This window comes from Pteropus vampyrus, unplaced genomic scaffold (assembly GCF_000151845.1).
Source record: "Pteropus vampyrus isolate Shadow unplaced genomic scaffold, Pvam_2.0 Scaffold2465, whole genome shotgun sequence".
Taxonomy (NCBI): Eukaryota; Metazoa; Chordata; class Mammalia; order Chiroptera; family Pteropodidae; genus Pteropus; species Pteropus vampyrus.
The window spans coordinates 6,192-20,733 of record NW_011891246.1 but is presented as its reverse complement, the minus strand read 5'-3'; the positions used below and the strand labels follow the sequence as shown (position 1 = coordinate 20,733).

The 14,542-nt window shown below is 45.8% G+C and overlaps 2 pseudogenes; both read right to left on the bottom strand.

The window, feature by feature from the left end:
* Positions 1-8,754: 8,754 nt before the first annotated feature.
* LOC111734620 lies at positions 8,755-8,867 on the bottom strand (annotated as a pseudogene).
* Positions 8,868-11,711: 2,844 nt separating this feature from the next.
* Positions 11,712-11,830, bottom strand: LOC111734621 (annotated as a pseudogene).
* Positions 11,831-14,542: the final 2,712 nt, after the last annotated feature.

The following is a 14,542-nucleotide window of genomic DNA, read 5'->3' as shown; positions in this document are numbered from 1 at the left end:
AGATTTGTATTAAATTCCTCTCTTTTGTTTAAGCTTGCCTGAGTGTTTTCTGTTCTGTGCAACCAAGGGTCTTGGCTAACACTATCCTCCTCGATGATGTCACCACCACGATCACAGCAAATGCTTCCACAGCTGTTACAATGTCCCAGACTTTGTCCTGAGAACTTTTACATGCAATAACTTGTTAAATCCTCTTAACATTCCTATGAAGTAGGTAAAACTATCGTCCCTAGTTTTCAGATGACAAAACGGGCACAGAGAGATTAAGTAACTTGCTATAGTCGCACAGCTAGTCAGTGGTGGAGCTGAGATTCATATCTAGACAGAACCATGTCCAACATTGCAATTTATCATTTTTTGTTGAGCAAAAGTTTATGTGTGTGTGTGTGTGTGTGTACACATACACATACATTTTAAACCTCTTCTCCTGAAGGTAGTAGTTCTAAATGCTAGACACCATGAGGAGCCTTGAGTGAGTTCCTTCTCCTGAAGTAAGAGTCTGCCCCATAGGTCCTGCCTCTCACTTTGCTTGGCCTGGCAGAGTAAGTGCAGGAAGGAGCTGCTGAGCCAGGTACAAGGCTTGGCGGCAAAGCTGCTTGTGCGGCGGGAGGCCAGAGCCGCACCCGGGCACCTGGCAGGCAGCCCAGCCCCACTGTTGAGAAAATACCTGAAACAAAGGAGTCCTCCCGCCACGACTGGCCGCCTCTTCTGTGCCTGGAGCTCCTCAGCTGACAAACCTGACCTCCGAGCCAGGCCAGATTGGGTCCTTACATGGCCTCGGGAAGCTGTGGAGAGGCCTCGATGCCCAGCCTGGAACCCTTTCTTGGCTGCTCTGGGTGCTAGGTATCCCAGAGGGAGGCCCTCATCTCGCCCCACACTGAATGGGTCCCAGGCTGATTTCCACCCTGGGGCTCTGCTGGGCTTCCTGAACTTCCAATTACTAACACCCTCCCTCATGATATCCAGAGCAGACGGCTTCACAGCTCCAGGGCCTGGAATTCCTCCAGCTAAGAGGTCCATCTTGCAGCTGTGGTTTGTCAGAGATGAAGACTGTGTGTCTGTCAAATCATCAATGGCCCTGCAAAGGAATTTGGGCATAATCAACAATAGGCATTTGGGGGAGTAAATCATCCTGAGAGAATGAAAAGTGAAGACTGTGGGCCCCCAAGGGTGGTGGTGTGGTTTTGTTGGACAGACGCTCTGAGGGACTATGACCAGTTTCTTCTCCATCTTTCCCTTTTTCACATGAGTAAGACACTAGGGGCATGGATCTGGAAGATGCCTGTGAGGGTTTAGAAAAAGAAGCTGTTTCTCCAGGTCGACACAGCCCTCATCCAGGGCCTCCTGCGGTGCCAAGTGGAGCAGGGAATAGAGCTGGACTTCAACACCCATTTGTTTTTCATCTATATGATTTTGTGCAGACCTGACCTGCACCATCTTATGCAGGGGCAATGCCCGTTAGGATAATCCCCAAACCATGACCCTGGGCCCCTGATCCTCATGGCCAAACCCCTGACCTGAATATGCCCTGAGCTGGACAAAAAGAGGTCATTTTAGTGGCCCATCTTCACTGGCCCAAACCCACTTTAGGCAGCAGGGCAAGGACTCAGGAGGGTTCCCCTAGAAGCAGCTCCCAATACCATTGGCAGGAGACTTCTCAGGCAGAGCCATCTGGCCCTGGAGTCGTCCCTAAATGAGGGAGCTCCCAGTCCTATGGGTAGGCCTGAGGCTATTCTCATGGCGGAATGCTGTCCAGGGGATGATCTGCCTCCAATATGTGGAAGATAAGCAAGCTCTGGTCAGGCAGAGGTGGTACCAAGACAGTACCCTCAGTCCTGGTTTTCTGCAGCCTGGGTTCACTTGCTCAGTGCCCAGACCCATAGAGCCCATAAGCTCTGAGCCTGGTCATCCTTAGTTTCCGCTCGTTCCATTACCCGTCATTTGCTTTAGGACCAAGGGCATGGCACCCTGTGCTCACTACAGGGCCAGGCTCGGAGAGCAGCCTACACAAATAGTCAGGTGAATGAGTAAAAAAATTGTCCAAAGAAAGAGGCCCTTTTGAGGTAGGTGTGGGCACCAAGCCTGGACTCGCAGGATCTCCACCTCCTGGCAGTGGGGCACTCTGAACCTCTCTTCCTTTTCCTTAGAACAGGCACAAATGACACCTGCTTCCCTTGGTTGCGGGGCAACTTGCCATTAATAATAAAATAGTGACAACAACAACATTAGCCTCCACTTCTTGAGAACTTCCTCTGAGTTAGGTGCTTTTCATGAATCCTCACTGTAGACCTATGAGGGAGGTGCTCTTCCCACTTTATGAAGGACTCGTCATGACTTAGGGATGATGAGCCTTGCTCAGAAAGTGGCAGCTGTAGCCTTTCTGTGTGCAGCAGGGTGGGGTGGGCTGTGTGGCCCCACGGGTGTCTGTGGAGTTCACAGCTGGAGTCAGAGCCCTGGCCACAATCCATAATCCATGCCCACCATGTCTCCTTCCCCAGGTGCTCAGGGTCACCTGAGTCTAGTGCCAAAGTCAAAGCTGCTGGAAAGTTGGAGTCTTGGGCTCTGGTCCCACTTCTGTTCCTCACTGGCTATGCCCCCTGGGTCGGCCACTCCCCCTCCTTAGCCTCAGTTTATCCTATTGTAAAGTGAGAAATACGGGTCATCACCAGGGATCTCTGACCACAAAGAAAGGCTTAGAGAAGTTCAGGAAAACAGGGAGCCTGTTTCTGAATTCCTGGGATCTCTCTGCCCCCTGGTGGGTACCAGAAGCCTAGCACCCAGGAGAAAATGACAGCCTGAACACAGTGACTCCCAGAGAGGGACTAGGAGACCAGCTTTGTGACCCCTGTCAAGGTTCCCACCCCTTGGAGCCCCAACACCCATCTGTTAAATGGGGAAAATGACAGTATTAACGTCATCAGGATGTTGTGAGGATTAAGCGTAATAGTGAGTATAAAACTCTTGAGCCACGCACTTAGAATATGCCCCCAAAATGTTATTCATCATTTTCATCACCCCCTCCCACCACCAACTCCAGCACTCTTACACCCCGCTTCAGCGGACCCCATCTGTCCACACCCTGAGGTGAGACCTGCAAATTCCCCATCTTGGACAGTTGTCCAAGCCCCTCAAGTGGCCCTCAGGGACCCTGTCCACCTCTGCAGCCTCCATCACCTTTCGCCTTTCTGCTCCTGTGTTCTGACTATACCCAGCTCCTGGCATTCCTCCGCTCAGGCCCAGAGATCCTGCGTCCCTCCTTGAAAGCTTATTTTAACGGTATTTTCTTCCCGTTCCCCATCTCTGCCTTAAACCCTCTCTAGATCTCAGTTTCCTTATCTGCCAAATCAGATAGTTGTGAGGATTAAAGAGATAATATTACTGAAGTGTTTGGCCCACACTTGACGGAAGCCAGGTGACTACAATCGGGATGGAGGATTCTGTCATCAGTGCCGTGAGGAGTCACATCTGCCATTGGGATGGGGGCAGGCATGAGGTGGGATGAGAACTTACAAGGCTTTACTACTGTCCCAAACTCCAGCAGCAGTGGCACACTCAGCAGTGAGCTCAGATGAGGCCTCTGGACAGAGCACAGAGATTGGCTCCTCAGTGCGATCTCTCTCTCTCTCCATCCTCCGCAGGACTAGGTGGAGAACAGGCCCTCTGCCTCCGTGGCCTTAGGGAGCAGCACTGCAAATGAAGTGCTGACGCCTTGACCTCGGAAGTTTAAGAGCGGGGAGACACCTGAAATGAGGTCAACTCCTTCCAACCCTCTGCAGGGCCGAGGCCAGAGAAGTGGACCAGAGTCCTAGAGCTTGAACAGAGAGTAAGGCAGCCAGTGAGGGGAGGCTCTCAGCCATCCTCCAGGCCACTTAGGGAAACTGGGGTCAAGATTATTAGGAAAAATAATTGCCATAGGGTTATATAGACTAGAGCATTCATTAATTCGACACTTGAAAGTTCTGCTTAATGAATGTTTTGGCTAAATATTATATTCTCAACATTCAAGAAATCATATATAGAATGATATGCTTTAAGAAGTCTCCCACGACTTCTTTCTACATTCTACCTCTTCCATCCCCTATAAGTAATCAATTTTATCTTCTTCATGTAAATGTATCTTCTTCATGTAAATAAAAACAGGAAATATGAATATTCATTCTTATTTCACCCCCTTTGTACTCAATAGAGGGCATTCTATGTTCTGCATTTTACCTTTTTCACTTAACAGTGTATGTTGTAGCTTAATCAGTTCAGTTCTTAGGTTTCTTGTTCTTTTATTCAGCTGTCTAGTCTTCCATTATGAGGCTGTTTTATAGTTTATTTATCCGTTTTCTTCCTACAATCGACCCTTAGGTTGTTCCCAGACTTTTGCCATCACAAAGAATACTGCAATGAATAGCCTTACATACACAGGGCTGATGAGTAGGCAAGATTGTCAAGGTCATGGCTGTACCAGTTGTTAAAATATTGAAATACTGCTTGGCAAATAGCACAATGTAACTGTAACAATTGATAAACTTAATTAATGATATAGATTCTGTGATAAATTTTAGTTCAAGCTGTGGTTGCAGGACGTTAAGACTTATCCAGTGGGTTTCCTGCCATACAGGCATTTGGACAATCAGAAATATTAGGACTAGTTGGGACTTCAGCCTAGGCCAATGAACAGTGTGACAGTATGATCGTCCTGAGCCTTCTTTACAGAACACTCTGCATTTCCGAGAATCATCAGTTTATCATTGTCTAATTATCTACTTGCTGCTGCTTATAAATATTTTATTTTTCACTAAGCTTCTATTGGTTTATTTTAATCTTGTCAATTTGGATGAATGCAGTGCTTCAATATTTGTGAATTTAAGATATATAATAAAACATTAAAAACAAACACCAAAATGAAGAGACAAGAAATTCTGGATATTTCTTAATGTTTCTTTTAAATATCTTAAATATGAACCTTCTGTTTCTGGGAGGAGGTAGAAAGAAAGAATAACAATAATAATCAGTCACAGCCTGGAATATCTTTTATTACTGTGCCAAAATCTGAAGAGCCCAGAATATTTATCAGTATGCAAGAATCGGTATAAAATAAAACAGATAACTTGTATTTCTTGAATAAAAAACAACCTTATAGACTTGGATGTCAGGTTATGATCAATCCTATTCCTGAGGACAACTATAAAAGCTGGACAAAATCATTTAAGAATTATTCTACTTAACAGCTGTGACTGGTTCAAAATATGTGCATAAATCACGATATTCCTCTTTTTAAGAGGTAGAATCTAATTTCTCCTCCCTGGAATGTGAGTCAGACTTCAAGTGATGGTGAACGTTCAAATCATTAAAGAGACTGAGGTTTTCTCCTCACTTTTGCTCCTGGATTACTCATTCTGGGAGAAGCCAGCTGCCACATGATGAGGATACTCAAGCATTTGGTGAGGTCTACAAGGTGGAGAAGCGGGTCTCCTGCCGACAGCCAGCGTGATCTTGCTGGGTGTGAGTGCGCCATCTTGGAAGTAGATCCTTCAGCCCTAGGCAGGCTTTCAGACATCTGCACCCCAGCTGGCAGCCTGACCGCAACCTCTGGAATGACCCTGAGCAAGAACCACCCAGCTGAGCCACAACTGGATCCTGATTCTCAGAAATTGTATAAATCAATAAATTTTAATTTAACGATATTTTAAGCGGATAAATTTAGTAGTAATTTGTTATTCAACGATAGATAACTAACACAAAGGCAGTAGTGTGCTAACAAGTTAATGAAGAATTACCAACTGGGGCAAGACTCTTGGGAGTGTAGAGGCTCAGGGCTGTGAGCCTTGTGTTGGGGCCTGCTTTTCCCTGAGCGGGCGGCTGAGGGGCTGAGCAGTACAGGAAGTCCTCACTTAAGGTCGTTGACAGTTTCTGTGATTTTAAGTGAAATGACATGTAGTGAAACAAATTTTACCATAGGTTAATTGATATAAATAAGAGTTAAGATCCTTTGGCATCTCGTGAACATTATAACGAAACAATACTGAATGAAATGATGTTATTTGAGGACCTGCTGTACTTCCACAAATTTTCAGGGAAAGTGGGACAGGATTTGGAGTCAAGGATCATCAAGGAGTGAAACACCCTCACTTTGAGCTAGGACCTGAAAGGCTAAATTCTAGGAGTATGTAAGGATGAATGGAAATAGATTGATCCTCATAGAGAATGCACCTCAGCTCCATATCATCACAATCACTGAAATGACGTTAAGGTGATCCCAGATTTCAAGCCTCTCCAGGTGCTGGGCAGAAGCAAAATAAATTCTCTCTGGACTTACTCTCTGGAGGAAGGTAACACTACCCTAAGCCTGAAATTGTTTCTATGAGGAATTTAGAAATACAGTGCTGAGCCCATGCGCACGTGTGCGTACACACATACGATGAATACATAAGAAGTTAACGTGAACAAACCCAGTAGAACCAATAGACAAGAAAAATGGACCCTCAGAGGCATCAGATATTGGAGCTATAGATGCAGACCTTTAAATAGCCCCAAAATAGAAACAGTACAAATGTCCATCAACTGGTGAATGGGCAAACATAATGCAGTGTCTATACAATGGAATATTATTCGGCAAAATAAAAGAATGAAGTGCTGCTGCATGCCTACCACATTGATGAACCTCAAAAACATGTTAAGTGAAAGAAGCCAGATGAAAAATGTCATATATTGCATGATTCCATTTTTGTGAAATGTCCAGAAAAGACAAATCTATAAAAAAAGAAAGTAAATGAGTGGTCGTCTAGGATTGGGGGTGGGTTTGCAAATGGATATGACGTTTCTTTCTTTTGAGGGTGATGGAAATATTTGAAAATTATATTGTGTGAGAGTTGCACAACTCTGTCACTGTACTAAAAATATTTGAAAATTATATTGTGTGAGAGTTGCACAACTCTGTCACTTAAAATCACAGAAACTGTCAATTGAATGCAATTGTACATTTAAGACAAGTGAATTTTGTGATGTATAAATTATACCTCAAGTGTTAAAAATAGATAAACAAGGTGAGCATTCGATTTAAGATGCTGAAAAAGAGAAATAAAACAAACCCCTAAAAACAGGAAAAAGGAAACAGTAAAGGTAAATTCAGAAACCAAGGAAAGATAACAAAAAATTTGTTTAACCTGATATATTGAAAATAATTAATAAAATATATAAGGCTGCTGAGTTTATTTATCCAGAGGTGGGTTAATTATCATAGGAACCATGAATCCATTTACGGCTTTAAGCAAATGACTTTGGTTTCCAGTAACAAACATGTTTTATAAGCTTGTAGTCATTACATTCTTCACTGATGACAGGACTGCCATCTCAGTTGTAGGATCTGGCTTCTGCTGACTGGCTAGGCTGTACTTGCTTCTGTCCAAGCACTTCTCATGTATTATCTCTTTGGATCCTCACAGCAGCCCAAAGAGGTACCTATTATTATTATTACCCACATTAAAAGATGGGGATTGGGGTTCCAAGGGGTGGGAACCTTGGCAGAGGTCACAAAGCTGGTCCCCTAGTCCCTCCCTGGGAGTCACTGTGTTCAGGCTGTCATTTTCTCCTGGGTGTTGGTACCCACCAGGGGGCAGAGAGAAGCCAGGAGTTCAGAAACAGGCTCTCCGTTTTCCTGAATTTCCCTAAGCCTTTCTTTGTGGTCAGAGATCTTGGTGATGGAGGGATCTGACCCCTATTTCTCACTTTACAACAGGATAAACTGAGGCCAGGGAGGGGGAGTGGCCGACCCAGGTGGCATAGCCAGTGAGGAGCAGAAATGAGATGAGAGCCCAAGACTCCAACCTCCAAACAACTTTAAACTTGGCCCTAGACTCAAGTGACCCTGAGCACCTGGGGAAGGAAACAAGGTGGGTATGGATTCTGGATTGTGGCCAGGGCTCTGACTCCAGCTGTGAACTTCACAGACACCCGTGACACCACACAGCCCACCCCACTCTGCTGCACACAGAAAGGCTACAGCCGCCACTTTCTGAGCAAGGCTCATCATCCCTAAGTCATGACAAGTCCTTCATAAAGTGGGAAGAGCATCTCCCTCATAGGACTACAGTGAAGATTCATGAAAAGCACCTAACTCAGAGGAAGTTCTCAAGAAGTAGCGGCTAAATTATTATTGTTGTCACTATTTTACTATTAACGGCAAGTTGCTTGGTAACCAAGGGAAGCAGGTGTCATTTGTGCCTGTTCTAAGGAAGAGGAAGAGAGGTTCAGAGTGTCCCACAGCCAGCGAGTGGTGGAGCTGGAGACCCTGGGACTCCATGCCCTTATCCCTGAGGCAAATGAAGGGCAGATGTCATGCCATTAAGACTGCACATTACATTGGTACAATTATGATCCCATCTTACACACAAGAAGTCAGAGTCTGAGAGAAGTTAAGTGTCACATAGCTGGTGTGGAGCTTCGATAAGAGCTCCTGTCTGTCTGACTTCAGAGCCTGTGCTCTTAACTACTGTCTTAACTCAATCATCGCCCTCTTCTGCAGGGGTGCAGAAGTTAATCAGTGCAGACTTTCTGTCATTAGGGGTGTGTGTGTGCACAGTCAGCCATTGGACTGTAAGATGTCAGAGATACTCTATACCTGTTCCCTGCACTCTGCTTAATCCATTCTAGAGTGTGGTTTGAGTAAAAATGTGTAGACATTACTCTTGGTAACTTTTTTTTTTACTGTGATAAAATATACATAACAAAAATTACCACTTTAACCTTTTTTTTTTTTTTTTTTTACATCTACAGCACCTGGTCTTCCTTCTCCCATCCAAGTACTAACCAGGCCTGACCCTGCTTAGCTTCTGAGATCAGATGAGATCAGGCACATTCAGGGTGGCATGGCCATAGCATTTTAATCATTTTTTTGATGTATAGATCAGTGGCATTAAGTATATTCACATTGTTGTGCAACCATCGCCACTATCCATCACTAGAACTTTTCGTCATCCCAAACTGAAATGCTATACTCATTAAAAAAATAACTCTTCACTCCTGGTACCCCTAGCCCCTGGCAACTACTTTCTGTCTCTGAATTTGACTACTCTAGGTATCCCATGTACATGAAACCATACAATATTTGTCCTTTCGTGTCTGGCTTCTTTAGCATATCTTTAAGGTTCATCCATGTCTTAGGATGTGTCAGGACTTCCTTCCTTTTTAGGGCTGAATAATATTTAATTGTACGTATATCTCATACTTTGCTTATTCATTCATCTATGATTAATATTAATATTGCTTTTACCTTCTGGCTATTGTGAATAAAGCTGCTGTGAACATGAGTGTACAATTATCTATTTGATTCCATGCTTTTAATTATTTCAGGTATACACCCAGGAGTGGAACTGCTGGATCATATGATAATTCTATGTTTAACTTTTTGAAGAGCCACCATACTGTTTTCCATATCACCTGTAACATTTTATATTCCCACCAGCAATGCATAAGGGTTTCGATTTCTCTACATCCTCTTCAACACTTGCTATTTTCTTCTCCTTCTTCTTCTTCTTCTTCTTCTTCTTCTTCTTCTTCTTCTTCTTCTTCTTCTTCTTCCTCTTCCTCTTCCTTTTCCTCCTCCTCCTCCTTCTTTGAATAACAACCATCCTAATAGATGTAAAGGGGTACCTCATTGTGGTTTTGATTTGCATTTCCCTAATTATTTGTAATGTTGAGCATCTTTTTGACTGCTTATTGGCTATCCATATAAATTCTTTGGAGAAATGTTTGCTTAAGTCCTTTGCCCATTCCTAAGTTGATTATTTATTTTCTTGTTGTTGAGTTGTAGGAGTTCTTTATATATTCTGGATATTATAAAATATGTGATTTGCAAATATTTTCTCTTACTATGTGAGTTGCTTTTTTAATCTGTCCATAGCATCCTTTGATGCGCAAAAGTTTTAGATTGTGATAAAGTCCATAAGTCCAATTGATGTGTTTTTTCTCTTTTGTTGCCTGTGTTTTTAGTGTCAGCACAACTTTTAACTGTATTTCTAACCATTCTAACACAGAGGTCCCTCTCTATGTAAAGTTCAAGCAATATTTCCCTTCAGTTGGGCCATTCAAACAAAAGGGCGAGATTTGTGTATTTTTCTCAGGCAGCACAAGTCGGAGACCCTGCTGTTTTCAGGACAGTTCGTGGACATTTTGCAGGCCTTAGTGGACTGGTTGTATTAGGTGGAGCTGCAGTTGGCCAAGGACCAGCCAGTGTGCACTGGGACCTCAGCCTTGTAATGAACTTCATGGATGACCAGAAGGTGAGGGGTGAGACCTGGGTTGCACGGAGGGCAAAGCCATTGGAACCTTTACCTATGTGTGCCTTCTAGGGGAGGAAGAAAATCTGAAAGAGCCTGGATCTCAGCTTGTCAGAGGGTGACTCCTTGTTCTGTATGTTTAAACAAACTGTTGCCAAGATTCTATATTGGTCAAAAAGAATTTACCAAAATTGGTTAGATCCAGATTTGGCACTGTGTAAGCTTCACTTGGAAAGGTTTCCCCACTCCTACCCCCCACCCCCCAACTTCAGCGCATCCATTGGTGTCTCTAGTATGGGTCACAAAATGGATTTAATTTCATGTGGAAACCTTTCAAGATATCCACTTCCACTGAATCCCAAATACATGTGAGAATTTTTAACCATACACATCAATATTTAGTGTAGCCTGGGCTTTCATGTTGAGCTGCATAGTGCCCTCCTATTTCAGCAGGATCGATTCTGATGAAGTGAGACTTTTTTCACTATCTCTGCTAATACCCTTTATCTTGAAGACTAGTTTACCTGATATTAATATAGCCACTCCAGCCTTCTTATACTTTTATTTTCATGATATATCTTTTTTCTATCCATTTAATTTCAAACCATATTTTTATATTATAGTGCATCTCTTATAGATAGCTCATCATTTGTTCTTGCATCCCCCCTGAACTCATCTGTCAATCTCTGAATTTTAATTGGAGTATTTAGTTCATTAATAGGAAGTGACATGACCCATTGCCTGGAGATTACCCATAAAGACAGGACCATGTCATTACATTTCTTTTTTTCTTCCTGCCATGTAAGCACACCTTGGGAACATGATGAGCTGGATTTTCCCAGCATCCTAGATGCAGCCAGCCAGGAAAGCGAGTGAGGCACCCTTTAGGTTCTTCAGCAGTCATTTAATGAGGCATTATTGTATACCCACCTCATGGCGGCCTCTGCTTTTGACACGATCATGACATAGGAACTCAGGATGGGATCCTGTGATAGGATTAAACAGGTCTTCAGATCACAAAATGCAAAGGTTAAAGGTGTCAATAATAATGTTGGATAATTTTCATTCCTGTAGTATGTTTCTTATGGAAAACTGTTCTCTCCACTCCTTTAAACTGCTGTTTCTTTTTTCTATTCAGTATAGAGTAGGTCTTAGTGATCATGAATTTAACCTTGTGGTTTCAGTAATAAAAACTTGTGGATTTGCATTTGTGGCTGGTGTGCAAGAAAACCAGTCATATAGCTAGAGAGTGAGACTGGCCGGCCACTGGCCCCCACACGCCAACACAGCTTCAAGCTTCTGTTCATTGCCTCCCATGCAATAATGAACTATTCCTTTAAAAAAAAAAGGAATGTATATATATATATATATATTTAGGCGAGGCAACCCTTGGTTGACCTCACTGCAAAGACTTTGTCAGCTTACAATCCTTTTTTTATTTTTTTACGCCTACAGCATGTTGTCTTCCTAGGTGGTCTCCCATCCAAGTACTAACCAGGCCCGATCCTGCTTAGCTTCCGAGATCAGATGGGATCTGGCTTGTTCAAGGTAGCATGGCCATAGACTGAACTATTCTTAATAGAAGGATTCATGAAGGTTAGAGGCTACCCTTTTCTCAGAGACTAGCAAATTCAGCAAATATTTATTAAAACCCTAAATGCAAGCCTGACATTGGGATCCAAAGTAAATTTGGATGACAGTGTCTGCTCAAGAAGTTCACAGTGGAGAGAGTGGAGTGAGCAAACATGTGAACAAATAAATGTCCTTCAGTTTGATAAAATGAGTGAGTTGGGAGGGGGAGAGATGTATCTACCCATGAAGGTGGAGAGGGCAATGGGCAGACAAATTGTTGCTTCAGCTGCATCTCAAAGAGAAGTAATACTGGACCAGGTGGGCAAAGGAGATTTGGACATTCTCAGTAAAGGAAACCACATGTGCCAATTAACAGAAGTGTCAACAGCAGGACAGGTGAGGGAGCCCCAGGTAGTCCCATGTGACTGGAGCAAAATGTACTCCATTAGTGGCTAGATAAGACTGTGAAGAGAGGCCAGCAGCAAGGACCAGGTGACAGATGTCAGACTACTGAGTGCTGGGCATTTGATCACATAGTACTCTCCTGGTCCCCAAGATGTGGTCTTCACCATCCTGGCAATTATGGTCAAATGTGTTAGGAAGACATCAAGTTAAAGCTAAGCAGGTTTCTTTACTTCAGGACTTCCCAGAGCTCAATGACAATTGCATTAGGGCTCTCCTGGGGGAAATGTAGTGTATAGGATTTACCAAAATCTTTTTCGTAGGAAATTTCTTGAAAACCTCAGTTTGGGAAATTCTGCTGTTACCAGAGAAAGGCCATGGAAGGATTTTGAGCCATTTGCAGGTACAAATTTTTACTGAGAAGTGCAGTCGGGGTGTGAGGACTGCGGGAGGAATGGGGAATAAGATGAGAATCAAGGATACCAGTTAGAAGCCCCTTACAGTGTCCAGGGTGGAGGAGATGCTGCCTGAAGTACGCAGTGTAGGAGAGCGTGGAGAGAATCCAGGACTCAAGAAGCATTAGAAGGTCGTCAGTAGACCAAACTGCCATCAGGAGGGAGGGACCTGCACTGGCTCTCAGACTTCTGGCTTTGACCGTGTCTAATCAGTGATTGGCTATAACTTCTGACCTCCAGGAGTAGGGTCTGTGCTGGGATATATTTGGGAGTCAAGCATGGCCTATGATGGCACTGAAGTCTCGGATGAGTTCATCACCAGGTTGAAAGTCTAAGAGGGAGAACAGGACTGAGGACAGAACCCAGAGGAAGTTCAGTGTTTAAGAAGTGGGCGGGAAGCAGCAAGGAGGAGAAGCAGGAGAGAGGTATTCTAGGAGTTAAGGGAGGGGAGTGTTTCAAGAAGAGAGAAGTTGGTAGTCCGCCTCCCACCCCGTTCCACGTACACATTACAACAGTTGTTTTTACCTGTCACATTGGCAAAAATTTATTTATTTCTGTATTTAACAATAATACTTAGTGTCGGCAAGGGTGGAAGACGCCGAGGACCTTTGCTATTATGATGCTCAAAGGCGGTTCCCTGGAGCTCGATAAGGGCGCCACTGCTCCTTGGTGCACGTCTCTTGCAACGCTGGATCAGCGGTGGAGTCCGTAGGGAGCACAGCGGTGGAGTCCGTAGGGAGCACAGCGGTGGAGTCCGTAGGGAGCACAGCAGTGGAGTCCGTAGGGAGCACAGCAGTGGAGTCCGTAGGGAGCACAGCGACAGCCCGTAGTGCCCCCGCAGCCGCTGGAACGCCCCCCGCCTGTGGCGCTGGCCAAGAGCACGCAGGAGCCAGGTTGATGGGCGCTAGGAGAGCAGAATCTGAGCTGGCGTCAGGGAAGGCGAAGCCCCCAGCAGTGTACGCAAGGGGACAGCGGGGAAGGCTCGGGGAGGCCGTCCAGGAGCTGCGATGGCGGAGGACCTGGGCTCCGCTACTGCCGGCAGAGAAAGGGGCCCCAATCTCCGATCCGGCCCCACGAGGCCCTTCCATACGGGACTGAGGCCTTGTTCCGGGTCCTGGGGCTGCCAGGTCACTCACTGGCCGGACCGAGACTCAGGATCCCCGCCAGGGCGAGGGCGCTCAAGGACACTCCCCGCGGGAGGGTAGGTTCCTGCTTTCCCCGGACTAAGCCGCTACTCCGGAGTCCCCAGACCGAGGCCCCATGCCCGCCCGACGGCATGGCCAGCGGCTGCGACGCCAGCCCAGGACGACTCTGATGACCCTGACGGCTGGGCTTGGGATCCCTCACTGGACCTGCCCACCCTCTCCCAGAGCTAGTTGAATGTCCTTGGAGCGGCTGCCTGCGGCATCAATCGCAATTCAGAACTCTTCGCCCGGGAAGTGGGCTCCGCGGCGTTGGCCCCGCCCCCGCGTCCCCATTGGTTAGGCCCTTGGGGGGCGGGACCTAAAGGCCCGGCGCTGGACCTAGGGCGGCTGCGGCGGGGGCGCCGGGCGCAGACAGCCTGTGGGGCTGAGCCGGCGCTTGCAAGTCAGCGCCTTCGTGAGTGCGGACGAGAGCTCGTCTGTCTCCCAGACTGAGCAGACCTCGCCAGCAGCCGGACTGGAAGGCACGGCGGCGACATACAAATTACCCGACGGCCCCCAGTCCCCGGAGTAGCCTCTGCCCCGAGGCGCTGGCGGTCACAGCCACCCGACCCATTGCCAAGACAGGTGCGGCGTGCGGGGCGCTCTAGGCACCGCGCTGCGGCCGCGGACGACTCCCGTCAGGTCCCGCCGTCCCGGAGCCCGA